The 12,127-nt window shown below is 37.6% G+C and overlaps 1 long non-coding RNA gene across 4 annotated transcripts in view; it reads left to right on the forward strand.

Annotated features, from left to right (window-relative positions):
* LOC104007308 (uncharacterized) overlaps positions 1-12,127 on the forward strand; it is a 107,734-nt gene that overhangs the window by 72,707 nt on the left and 22,900 nt on the right. For all 4 annotated transcript variants that reach the window (XR_008549025.2, XR_001719352.4, XR_008549026.2 and 1 more), the window contains one exon: positions 6,808-6,840. This is a non-coding gene — a long non-coding RNA (uncharacterized LOC104007308). The remainder of the gene's footprint in view (positions 1-6,807; positions 6,841-12,127) is intronic.

Below are 12,127 nucleotides of genomic sequence, written 5' to 3' on the forward strand. Positions count from 1 at the left end.
GTGGATTCCTAGGTATTTTATTCTCTTTGAAGCAATTGTGAATGGGAGTTCACTCATGATTTGGCTCTCTGTTTGTCTGTTATACTCAACTGTGTCATAAAAATTCAGCATCAGAATAGGTGTGTTTTTGTGATTTTAAATATGAGAGACTCAGAGTTCAAATTCAGGCTTGCCTTATAAACTTTCAGACCCTCAATTTTCTCACCGACACAAATTAAGATTACAGTACCCATCTTTCTGTTCCTATCTTTCTGCATTACTGTGAGAAAAACATATTTACATGACTTTGAAATGACATCAACAAGGGACAAGGTGGCAGAGTAGGAAATAGCAGTATTCATCCCCCCAACCCCCTCAAAAAAAGCAAAAAAAAAAAAAAAAATTTAAAACCAAACAAACAACAACAAATGGAGAATATACACACAGAAAGAAATACTGGTGAGATCGACATCCCTGAAATGCCAGTAAATGTCTAAGAACAAAGAAGAAAGGCAGAGGCTGTAGGTATCAGCCATGTGGCTGGAACCACCTTGGTTTCCAGTGGCCAGCTCTGTTGAGAACACTGGTTCCTTTTGTAACTGAGGTAACAAACATCCATTTCCACCAGGAAACTCTAGAGAGGAAGAGTTGGGTACAAAACTCTAACCCCATAAAAAGCAGCCATTGTTGAGCTGCTTTGGGAAAAGAAATGCCACCTCTCCAAATCTTCTGTATGCCCCAACTCCAAAGCTATGGCTATATCCAAAGTGCCCATACTCCAGCCCTGTGCTCTGTGGTTGCACTTTAACTGCTTACATCTCAGAAGCTGGAGCACTGTCATAGCAAACTAGTTTGCACTCCAAGCCCCAGAGCCAAAATCTCTCTGAGCATGCCTGCATTCTGGACACCAGCTCAGCTGCCATAGAGAGCTTGGGCTGAGGCCAGGCTCAGAGGCCACGCCCAGGGCCACTGTAACTTTGCACACAACTATGTTCCTATAATAGGCTCCCTGAATACTTCACAAGCATCCATCCCTTGCATACTGTTACCAATGCAGCAGAAGGGTGCTAGTACTCCAGACACCAATGCCATTACTGTCCGAGATTCCAGAGCTATCATCTCTCCATGTGTGTTCATGCTTTAGGCTTCAGCTCGGTGACAACTCAATGAGTGCCACTCATCAGACACCAGTGCCACTACTATTGTGAACAAGCTCACAAGTTGGACCTACTGCCAAGAGGGATCCCCTCAGCCAAAATTTCCCTTTTGGAAGAAAAAGACACCTTATCTGCCATCACTAGAGACCCTTTAGACTCCAGTTGGTTACACCCTGTGAAGGACTGGCCCACAACTAATCAGTGGCTGAAGTGGAGACTTGGCCTACAGCCATGCAGAGGCTTAAGTGGAAACTTGTTATCACAGGAGTGAGGATGTGGCCTGTATGCTGCTTACTCTTGCCTAGAATTGGATGCACCTGCTTGTTTTTTTTTTTTTTTTTTTTTTTTTGCTTATGTTTTAAACCTTGGTTACCTTAATTTCCTATTCTTCTGTCACACAATCATATAAAAATTAGTGATGAACTATTTTACATTCTTTGTGTATGTGTGCCTGTGTGTATTATAACCACTTTATTGTGGTGTGATTGGCATACAAAAAGCTGTACATGTTTAATGTACACAACGTGATGGGTTTGGAGATAACTATACATATATGAACCACCACCACTGTCAATGCTGTAAATGTATCCATTACCTCCAAAAGGTTTCTCCCATCCCCTTTGGGTTTTTTGCTGCTATCGCTCTGTTTTGGCTTTTCCTTTGGTGGTAAGAGTACTTAACAGAAGACCTACTATTTTATATTTTTATTACTAAGTATTTGAAATCCAGTGTATAGTTCAGTGTATCTATATAACACATCTCAATTCTAACCAGCCACATTTCAAGTGCCCAATAGCCATATGGCTAGTGGCTTCCATATCAGCTAGTGTAGCTTTAAAGAACTAACCAGGCAAACTAGGGAAGAGAAGTTATACAGACAGTGAGAAGATTCCAGTAAGTGCAAAGTATCAAGGTGAAGTACAGAAACTTAAATAGCCTGTCTTACAGAGAGCACGGGTTTCAGGTAAAGTAGCATGATACAGAGCTAAAATCACATGGAATTTTAGAGCTCATGTTATTTAGAGCCATGTATTGTGTTCTTTATTCTACATGTTATGAGAAGTAATTGAAAATTTTACGTAGGGTATACAGGTACTGATTCAGATTTCAAAGGATTGCCCTTGCTGCTCTAGGAAGAATGGATTGAAGGGGCAAGAGTGGATATGAAGGAGAACATCCAGAAATTATAACTAGCACTTGCCATTGTCCAGGCAAGAGCAGGTGATAACAAGGACTGTGGAATGCAGTGAAGAGATTCAAGATATTTAGTAGATAAAATTAATTAGACTTTTTTTTTTTAATCTCTGTAGACGGTCTGGCTCCATTGACTGGCTGGAGTGCAGTGGGTGATGACGGCCCACTGTACCTTGAACTCCTGGCTTAAGCAATCCTTTTGCCTCAGTTTTCCAAACTGCTGGGATTACAGACGTGAGCCATCACACCTAGCCAGGCTTTTCCTTTTATCTTTTCTATTTGAGAAGGGAATTACCTAGAAGAGAGGTAAAAGCTATTTGCATTTGCTTTGTTTCCAGCTTTCCCGGAGAGGTAAATGTTATGCAAAGTCTGAGGGACAAAATTGGTCAACTCAGAGTTAGACAAGAGCCAATTAAATTATTTAGTTGGATAACTAGACATATATTTTGAGGACTGGATACATAGTAGTTGAGCTGAAATAAATGATCTGGTCTGGTCTTTGAATTTCAGAGGACACCATTGATCCTTGCAGATTGTCAGGTTCCGGGGACGGCTCAGATTTATAGCTTCAGGGTTTGGTTGCCCGGCATATAACTGGCACTAAATAAATGTTTCTTGAATATGCTTTGTTATGACCCCCTTTCTTCCCATGATGAGGTGGTAGCTAAGACTGACAAGCCAGGCAAATAGACCTTCAGCAGTATTCAATTTGTGCACCTGTAATTTTTTTCCCCATTTTCACACTGACCCTTGCCTTAATTAATGATTGCAAGGCCTGGGTGTGGCCCATGCACAAGCAGCCTTGAGTCCAAACATGGGTTAGTGAATTTTTATGGTTATTTCTCACTATTAAAGTCATAAGCACATTTAACAAATCACTTTGAACCTAAAAGGTAAAAGGTTCAGATTAATATTACTAAAATGTAGTTATAAATTGTATTATGTAAATAAGAGAACAAAATCCATTGCAATTAATTCTATCAGTAAAATTGGATCAATACAAGGTTTTCATACAATGCTTCCATGGCTTTTATCTTGGTGACACACTTACATCTAGGATTTTGCGAAGAAAAGCCTGTTTAGACTTGACTTTTCCATCCTTCTGAATTTTTTTTATGCAAGTCACAGCCACAGTTCCTTTCTTTTGCACGTAACAATAATAAAATACGACATCTTAAATATTCAGAAAAACCTACAAAGTTTCAAACTTTCAAAGCTGTCTAGAGCACCTGTACATCACAGTGATATGAAAATCATCCCTCCTCAACTGTAATTGTATTTTAATGTAAAATAATATCAGTGACTTAAATATGCCTAAATTTAGGAACTAATAAACCAACATTATTTTAAAGTGTCTATCATGCTGCACCTTGTACAATTCTAGAAGTGTTGAGAAATTAAATCCTTACCCTCAATAAACTGACACTATGGCTGAGAAAGCAAAGTGAATTAAAGAGAAAAACATTCATGATAACATGTGTGTTATTAGCCAGGGAAATTGAGTAGCTTTGTATTTACTGGATAGGGAAAAGATTTAATGGGGATGTTTGGCTTGTTTTCTTTTGGCTGAAATAAGGAGTAAATTAGATAAGTGAAAGAGGGCTGAATTTTCCTCTTTGAGTGTTTTTACCATAAACATGATGGAACCAGAATGAAAAGCATTCTGTAGTGGGGAGGTGGTTCATAATAAGTCTGCTAACAGATTGGTTGTAACAGTACTCTCAGAGACTGTGTTGGTCCATTTTTCATTGCTATAAAAAATGCCTGAGGTAAGAGGTTTACTTGGTTCATGGTTCTGCAGGTTGTACAGCAAGCATGGCACCACCATCTGCTCAGTTTCTGGTGAGGGTCTCAGGCAGCTTACAATCATGGTGGGAGGTAAAGGGGGCAGCCCACATATCACATGGAGAGAGGAGGAGCAAGAGAGAGAAGGAAGAAGTCCCAGACCGTTTTAACCAACAAGATCTCTCATGAACTGGGCAAGAAATCACTCATCACCAAAGGGATGGTGCTAAACCATTCATGAGGGATCCACCCCCACGATGGAATGCCTCCCACTATGGCCTACCTCCAACATTAGGAATCACATTTCAACATGAGATAGAGAGGGAACACACATCCAAACCATATCAGAGACATTTAATAACATAGTGTTAAATGAATAAACTATAAAATGTGACAGTTATTTATATTTTTGTCACATTTTGACACTAGTTACTTTTTCTTACCTATAGAGTCATTTTGAAATTAAGGACAGATAGGTGATAAGCACTCTGCTAAGTGTTGTGGCCAAAAGAAAGGGATAAGAAATAACTCCTGTCCTCAAATCATTCTCTTCCAGTATCATTTTCTTATTTGGGGCCATCATCATTTTTCATTTGGACTTCCAAACTAAACTCCCTAATCTCTCTCCCTGACAATAAATCATCCACAGGCTTTCAAGGACAGTTTTCTTAAGTACAAATCTAATCAAGTTACTGTTCTGCTTAAAATTCTTCAATGAATTTGTGTATGTTGCATAAAATCTTGGTTCTTTAATATGACATAGACATTTCTTAACAGTTTGCATTTTTCCTGGCCATCTTGTTTATATTGAAGCCACACAAAACTATTTACTGTTTCCCAAATCTACCTTGTTCTTTCATGGCTCTGGTTCAAGGATAGTGACTTGAGCATATTTTCACTGTTATATACCATTTTGATAAGGTTTGGCTCTGTGTCCCCACCCAAATCTCATCTTGAATTGTGCTCCCTTAATTCCCATTTGTTGTGTGAGGGACCCAGTGGGAGATAATTGAATCATGGGGGTGGTATCTCACATACTGTTCTCATGGTAGTGAATAAGTCTCACAAGATCTGATGGTTTTATAAGGTGAGAAACCCCTTTCACTTGGTTCTCATTCTGTCTCTTGCTGCCACCACGTAAGAAGTGCCTTTCACCTTCTGCCATGATTGTGAGGCCTCCCTAGCCACATGAGACTGTAAGTCCATTAAACCTCTTCCTTTTATAAAATGCCCAGTCTTGGGGATGTCTTTATCAGCAGTGTGAAAATGGATTAATGCAGTAAACTGATATCAGTAGAGTGGGGTGCTACTGAAAAGATACCCAAAAATGTGGAAGCAACTTTAAAACTGGGTAACAGGCAGGGGTTGGAAGAGTTTGGAGGGCTCAGAAGAAGACAGGAAAATGTGGGACACTTTGGAACTTCCTAGAGACTTGCTGAATGGCTTTGCCCAAAATGCTGATCATGATATGGACAATAAAGTCCAGGCTGAGGTGGTTTCAGATAGAAATGAGGAACTTGTTGGGAACTGAAGCAAAGGTGACTCTTGCTGTTTTAGCAAAGAGACTGGTGGCATTTTGCCCCTGCCCTAGAGATTTGTGGAACTTTCAACTTGAGAGAGATGATTTAGGGGATCTGGTAGAAGAAATTTCTAAGCAGCAAAGCATTGAATAAGTGACTTGGGTGCTGTTAAAGACATTCAGTTTTATAAGGGAAGGAGAGCATACAAGTTTGGAAAATTTGCAGCCTGACAGTGCAAGACAAAAGAAAATCCCATTTTCTGAGGAGAAAGTCAAGCTGCCTGCAGAAATTTACATAAGTAACGAGGAGCTGAATGTTAATCCCCAAGACAATGGGGGAAAATGACTCCAGGGCATGTCAGAGGTCTTCATGGCAGCCCCTCCCATCACAGGCTGAGAGGCCTAGGAGGAAAAAGTGGTTTCATGGGCCAGGACCAGGATCTCCAGGTTGTGTGCAGCCTAGGGACTTGGTGTCCTGTGTCCCAGCTGCTCGAGGCATGGCTGAAAGGAGCCAACACAGAGCTCTCGTCGTGGCTTCAGAGGGTACAAGCCCCAAGCCTTGGCAGTTTCCACGAGGTGAGCCTGTGAGTGCACAGAAGTCAAGAACTGAGGTTTGGAAACCTCTGCCTAGATTTCAGAACATGTGTGGAAACACCTGGATGCCCAGGCAGAAGTTTGCTACAGGGACGGAGCCCTCATGGAGAACCTCTGCTAGGGCAATGCAGAAGGAAAATATGGGGTCAGAGCCCCCACACAGAGTCCCTACTGGGACACCACCTAGTGGAGCTTTGAGAAGAGGGCCACCATCCTCCATATCCCAGAATGGTAGATCCATTGACAGCTTGCACCATTTCCTTGGAAAAGCCACAGAAACTCAATGCCAGCCCATGAAAGCAGCCAGGAAGGAAGTTGTACTCTGAAAAGCCACAGAGGTGGAGCTGTCCAAGACCATGGGAACAAACCTCTTGCATCAGTATGACCTGGATGTGAGACAGAGTCAAAGGAGATCATTTTGGAGCTTTAAGATGTGACTGCCTCACTGGATTTTGAACTTGCGTGGGGCCTGTAGCCCCTTTGTTTTGGCCAATTTATCCCATTTGGAATGGCTGTATTTACCCAATGCCTGTACCCCATAATATCTAGGAAGTGACTAACTTGCTTTTGATTTTACAGGCTCACAGGCAGAAGGGACTTGGCCTTTCTCAGGTGAGACTTTGGACTGTGGATTTCAGAGGTAATGCTGAAATGCGTTGACTTTGGGGGGACTGTTGGGATGGCATGATTGGTTTTGAAATGTGATGACATGAGATTTTGGGAGGAGCCAGCTACCACTCATATGGTTTCGCTCTCTGTCCCCACTCAAATCTCATCTTGAATTGTACTCCCATAATTCCCATGTGCTATGTGAGGGACACAGTGAGAGATAATTGAATCATGGGGGCAGTTTCCTTCATACTGTTCTTGTGGTAGTGAATAAGTTTCACGAGATCTGATGGTTTTATCAGGTGAAACCCCTTTCATTGGCTCTCATTCTTTTTGTTACCACCACCATGTAAGAAGTGCCTTTCACCTTCTACCTTGATTCTGAGGTCTCCCTAGCCATGTAGAACTGTAAGTCCATTAAAGTTCTTTCTTTTGTAAATTGCCTAGTCTTGGGTATGTTTTTATCAGCAGTGTGAAAATGGACTAATACATATTTTAAAATAATACATTTAACTCATCTCCTTACTTATTCTCTTTTGTTTTGGAGATGATGCTTGGACTGAAGCATAGGTTTAGATATCAGACTGTGATTGCTAGTGTGGACATGCAGGGTGTGATATATGATGTTATAGGGCTTCAACTATTGAACTGAGAATTTGGTAGCAATGTAGAGCTGATAAAGGTTAGATTTTCATTTTCAGTTGTTTGTTTCTGGCAATTTGCTTAAAAGAGTGTGTCAAGGCTGTAGTATCAATTGCACCAATGTTATATTGCTGGTGCCTCCTACTACATTTAGGAATGTATTGCAGTAATACAGATGTAATATGATTATATCCTGTATTGGGGTAGGCTTAGAAAGAAAAGGTGAAAACAATCACATTTATGGTAATTTAACTTGAAATCCGAACATAGAAAGTACACAAATAAAATTATTCAAATTTTTAAAAAATAACCAACAATTATAATAAAAATGTAGTAATGTATGATTGTCCTATGGTGATAGTGTGATCTGAATGCCTCTACAAAAATTGGTTAAACTTCCAGAGATGACTGATTCCTGATGTATAGACCAGAGGTTCAAAACGTAACAAACAAATATTCCTCTGTGAGATTCTCTCTTGTTGTGAAAACCTAATAAATATAATAGAACAAAGTTGTTTACTACTGAGCAAGTGACACATAATATTTCCATTCTTCAAGAAACTAAAAATTCGGAAAGAACACACATCTAAGGAACATTCTCTCTACCTATATGTCATTTTATTAGTTAGTGGTCAGAGCACTATGGGGCACTGTAGAAAGATATAGTTATGTATGCTATGTTGTTCTGGTATAGTTTTGCTAATAGCTGGGTAACTACATAAAATGGAAGTAGACAAATGGGAATGCTTTCCACTAATTTCTAAGGATTGGGGCTTTGTAATAGTTCAACTAAGTAAAAATTTAAAGAGGATTAAGTACGATTTTGATACAACAAGACACAGGTGGTTTTTCTTTTTCTCAGAGTGTCATTATAGTTATCTGCAGCTTAAATTTGGAGGTAAGTCAATCACTGTATGTTCCTAATCTTCCCGTTTCCTGCCCCCTCCCCCAGTTTCTAGTATTTCTCAAATACATAATCCTATCCCCTAGTTAAGCATCAGTCTCTTCGATTTTATATATGAGTCTCTGGGAGCCAGTACATTGGCTTTGTGGTCTGGTATTTTTGACATAGAAGCTTCAGGTGAGGAGAGAGTTTTATACAGAAGGAGATAATTTGAGGGTATAAAGATAAAGATGTGAAGAAAGAAATGGTAGACATGAGGAAGTGTTTGATAAAAAAAATTCACACATGAAATGTCAAGGGGATTATGACATGTTTATCTGTAGTTGGCCTAGAGGCATCTCTTGAGAGTTTTTTTTTTCTTAATAACCTTTACTTCCTTTGACAAAAGTCCTATTACTATATTATAGAGTCCTGGTACTCCATCATACAAATGATGAACAGACAAATTGGAAGGCAAATTTTTAGTAAATGACTCAGTATTCCATCAATCTCTGTTAATATAGTGTCTACCACCTGAATAGATAGCAATGTCAAACCTGACCTTGTTGTCACAAGTGTGTTATGGTGCCAGCCACTTTGTAAATCACGAGCACAGGGTCATCAAATGAAGGCTTATGTTCTCTGGCTGAAGAGTTGTGTAGTCATACTATTTATCATAAAGATCCTTTTATTTGTTCACTTTCAAAAAATAAAATATAATCTGAGCATCTGATTTTTCCTTTCATGTGGCCTATCTCAAAAGAAAAAAACCTGAAATAATAGAGATTTCTCAATTATTAAGAATTTATATGAAATTATTAATCTGATAAATTTTACCCATATACATTTGATTTAACTTGCATTTATATTCAGTGAAGAGAATGGTTTACATACACAATATGCATCTCCATTAAATAAGTCTTTTATTAAATACTATGTAAAACAATCATTAATTAATGCTTACTATGTGCTGCACTGTGCAAAAATTAACTGTAATTATTACACTCCATTTTACAATTTAAGTAGGAACAGATTTCCAATGCAAATACTCAGCTTTCACACACAGGTGAATAGATGGCATACAGCAGATTTTACTGCTCATTAGAACTTGATAATCTTGTCAGCTGTGAGATCTTTTTGTATTGACATTTTGTTTCTGCAAAACGTTTTTCTGAATGGGAGTGAATTTCTATTTCCTGTTTGGGGTAACTCACTACTTACAGTTGTAGGGAGCTCAAAATTGACAATAAGAATTCTACTATAGAAATCAGATGATAATATAAATATCTTGTTTGATGTTCTGAATGTTTGCAATCAAAATTTTACATGTCTATCTGAATAGCTATAGAGGGAAGCAGGAAAACTAAATTACATGTTTAAAAGAGTATAAAAGGGAGCTATATATAGGAAGGATTGCTAGATGGGTTAACAAAATCAAATCTTTCTATCTTCTACAGGAATAGGAATTTTAGCTAGGCACATGGACATCAAGTTGAAGATTACTTTCTTGGACTGGAAGGAAGCAATATACGCTATTTCAGAGTTATGTGGTTTACGAGAAAAGGGGCAGGTTCTTCCTGTTCTTTCCCTATTGTAATTTTGTTGGAGTATGGATGTAATGGTGGGGGTTAGAACAGCCATCTCAGACCTGAGATAAGACCTGCATGAGGAAGCTGGCAAAGCCATAAACTGGCAGGGCCTGTATTATTTGATGTCATGAAACAGATTGCTTCCACTTGGAAAGGGTTATATATTTGCTGTTTGCCTGAGCCACTGCTATTTTTTCATTTTTTGTAACAGCCACACCACACCCTAAAAAATACAGCATCTAAATCATTTCAAGAAAATATCCAAATCTTAGTGAAAGAAAGATTTTTGGGGACCAAATTAGCCAAAGGTACTGTCTGACTTGAACATGTTAATAGTAGATCAGCACCATCCAACAGAACATTCTGAGATGATATAAATGTTTTCCATTATCCAATTCAGCAGCTATTAGCCACGTATAGATATTGGACATGTATATATGGTAAGTTATATTAGATTCTGCTATTGAGTTTTCCAAATTGTGCAAATTTGCCTCCCCATTTGCAGTTTATGAAATTTCCATTGTTCCTCCTGCACTCCAATTCTTAGTTAGTACTTTTAATTTTAGCCACTTTGGTAAGTGTGTTGTTTTATTTTAGTTTTAGCTTGTAAATTTCCCTTATCACTAATAGTCTTAGCATATTTTCTTATGTTTAATTGGCTGTTTGGGCGTCCTTTTTTTAAAATTGCTTGTTAACACCTCTTGTTCATTTTTCTACTGTTTTTCTTATTCTCATTCCTTTATAGAATTAAAAATGAATTCTGAATATAATTCCTTTTGTCATTTATATGTGTTACAAACTTACTGTTCTAGTCTAAGACTTTTCTGTTTGGTCTCTTGATGGTGTCTTAATAAACAGAAATTGTTAATTTTATTGTAATCTAATTTATAAATTTCCCCTTTATTCATGTATTTTGCATTCTATTTAAGAAGACTGACCTTAACTTCAGCCCATAAATAAATTCTCCTGTATTATCTTCTAGTAACTTTTGTTTTGTCTATCATAATTTGATTGAAATAATCCAGATGTTACTTTTACGTACATGGTAAAAGACAGTATTCAAGTATTTTTCTCCCACATGTATATCCAGTCAGCCCTAGCACCAGGTATTAAAAAGACTGCTTCTACAAATTTGCTCTGCAATGCTATCTTGTTGAAACTCAAGTGTTCATAATATACCTGAGTCTAGACTCTTTTCTATCATTGTCTATTTTTATTGAGTTTTGTCTTCATGCTCTATCAGTAATTAAGAGCAATACTAAAATCATTCAGTATCTTTATAGACTGGCCTGGTTTGTCTTATACTTTTGTTAATTTTTGGAATTCTCATATTTCCTCTATATGTCTACCTTATATCATTATCTCTTGTAATTGTTTCTTCCCTACAGCTACCATATCATAGGCCAGCTTTTTAAAAGTTAGATTTACATGTCATACGTTTATTTACTAATGTGTTAGATGTGTTTTCTAACATTTACAATTTCACTCATTATTGTTCATAACCTAAAACCTTTTTTCATATTATTGTAACATTTAGCCCACTTACATTTAATAAATAAATAACATATTTAATTTATAACTACCACATTACAAAGGGCTATTTGACTCATCTGCCTATGATTCTTTACTTTCTATTTTCTTGCCTTATTTTTATTTAAGTGTTTTAAAAATTGTTGTCATGATCTCAATTTGAAAGTTATGCATTCTTTTCCTATTCATTATTTACCGTAGTATTACTGCATGTCTCCTTAATTCATCAAATATAATGCTAAATTGTGATTTTGACATCTGTCCAGACATTACATCATTCAAGTCTATCTTCTCTTCTTCCAACTTGCATGCCATTGTTGTCACATATACTAATTTTCTTTTAAATGTACAAATCATTTTTTTTCAGTAAACAGCCACTATTCTTTTAGATTTTCCAACATAGGTATCCTTTTCTTTAGTATTTAATTTCTTTTTTTCCTCTGAGATTTGATTTAGAATCATTTTTCTTCTAATTCCAGAATATAGATTAGTCTATGTCTCTTAGTTTATATATAACACACACACATATAACTTTTAAATCTTACATAAAGCCCAGGCACTATCTAGACACTAGAAATACAACAGTAAATAAAACAAACAAAATTGCCACCTACATAAAGCTTACATTCTAATCAAGGGAGACATG

Source organism: Pan troglodytes, chromosome 6 (assembly GCF_028858775.2).
Source record: "Pan troglodytes isolate AG18354 chromosome 6, NHGRI_mPanTro3-v2.0_pri, whole genome shotgun sequence".
Lineage (NCBI taxonomy): Eukaryota > Metazoa > Chordata > Mammalia > Primates > Hominidae > Pan > Pan troglodytes.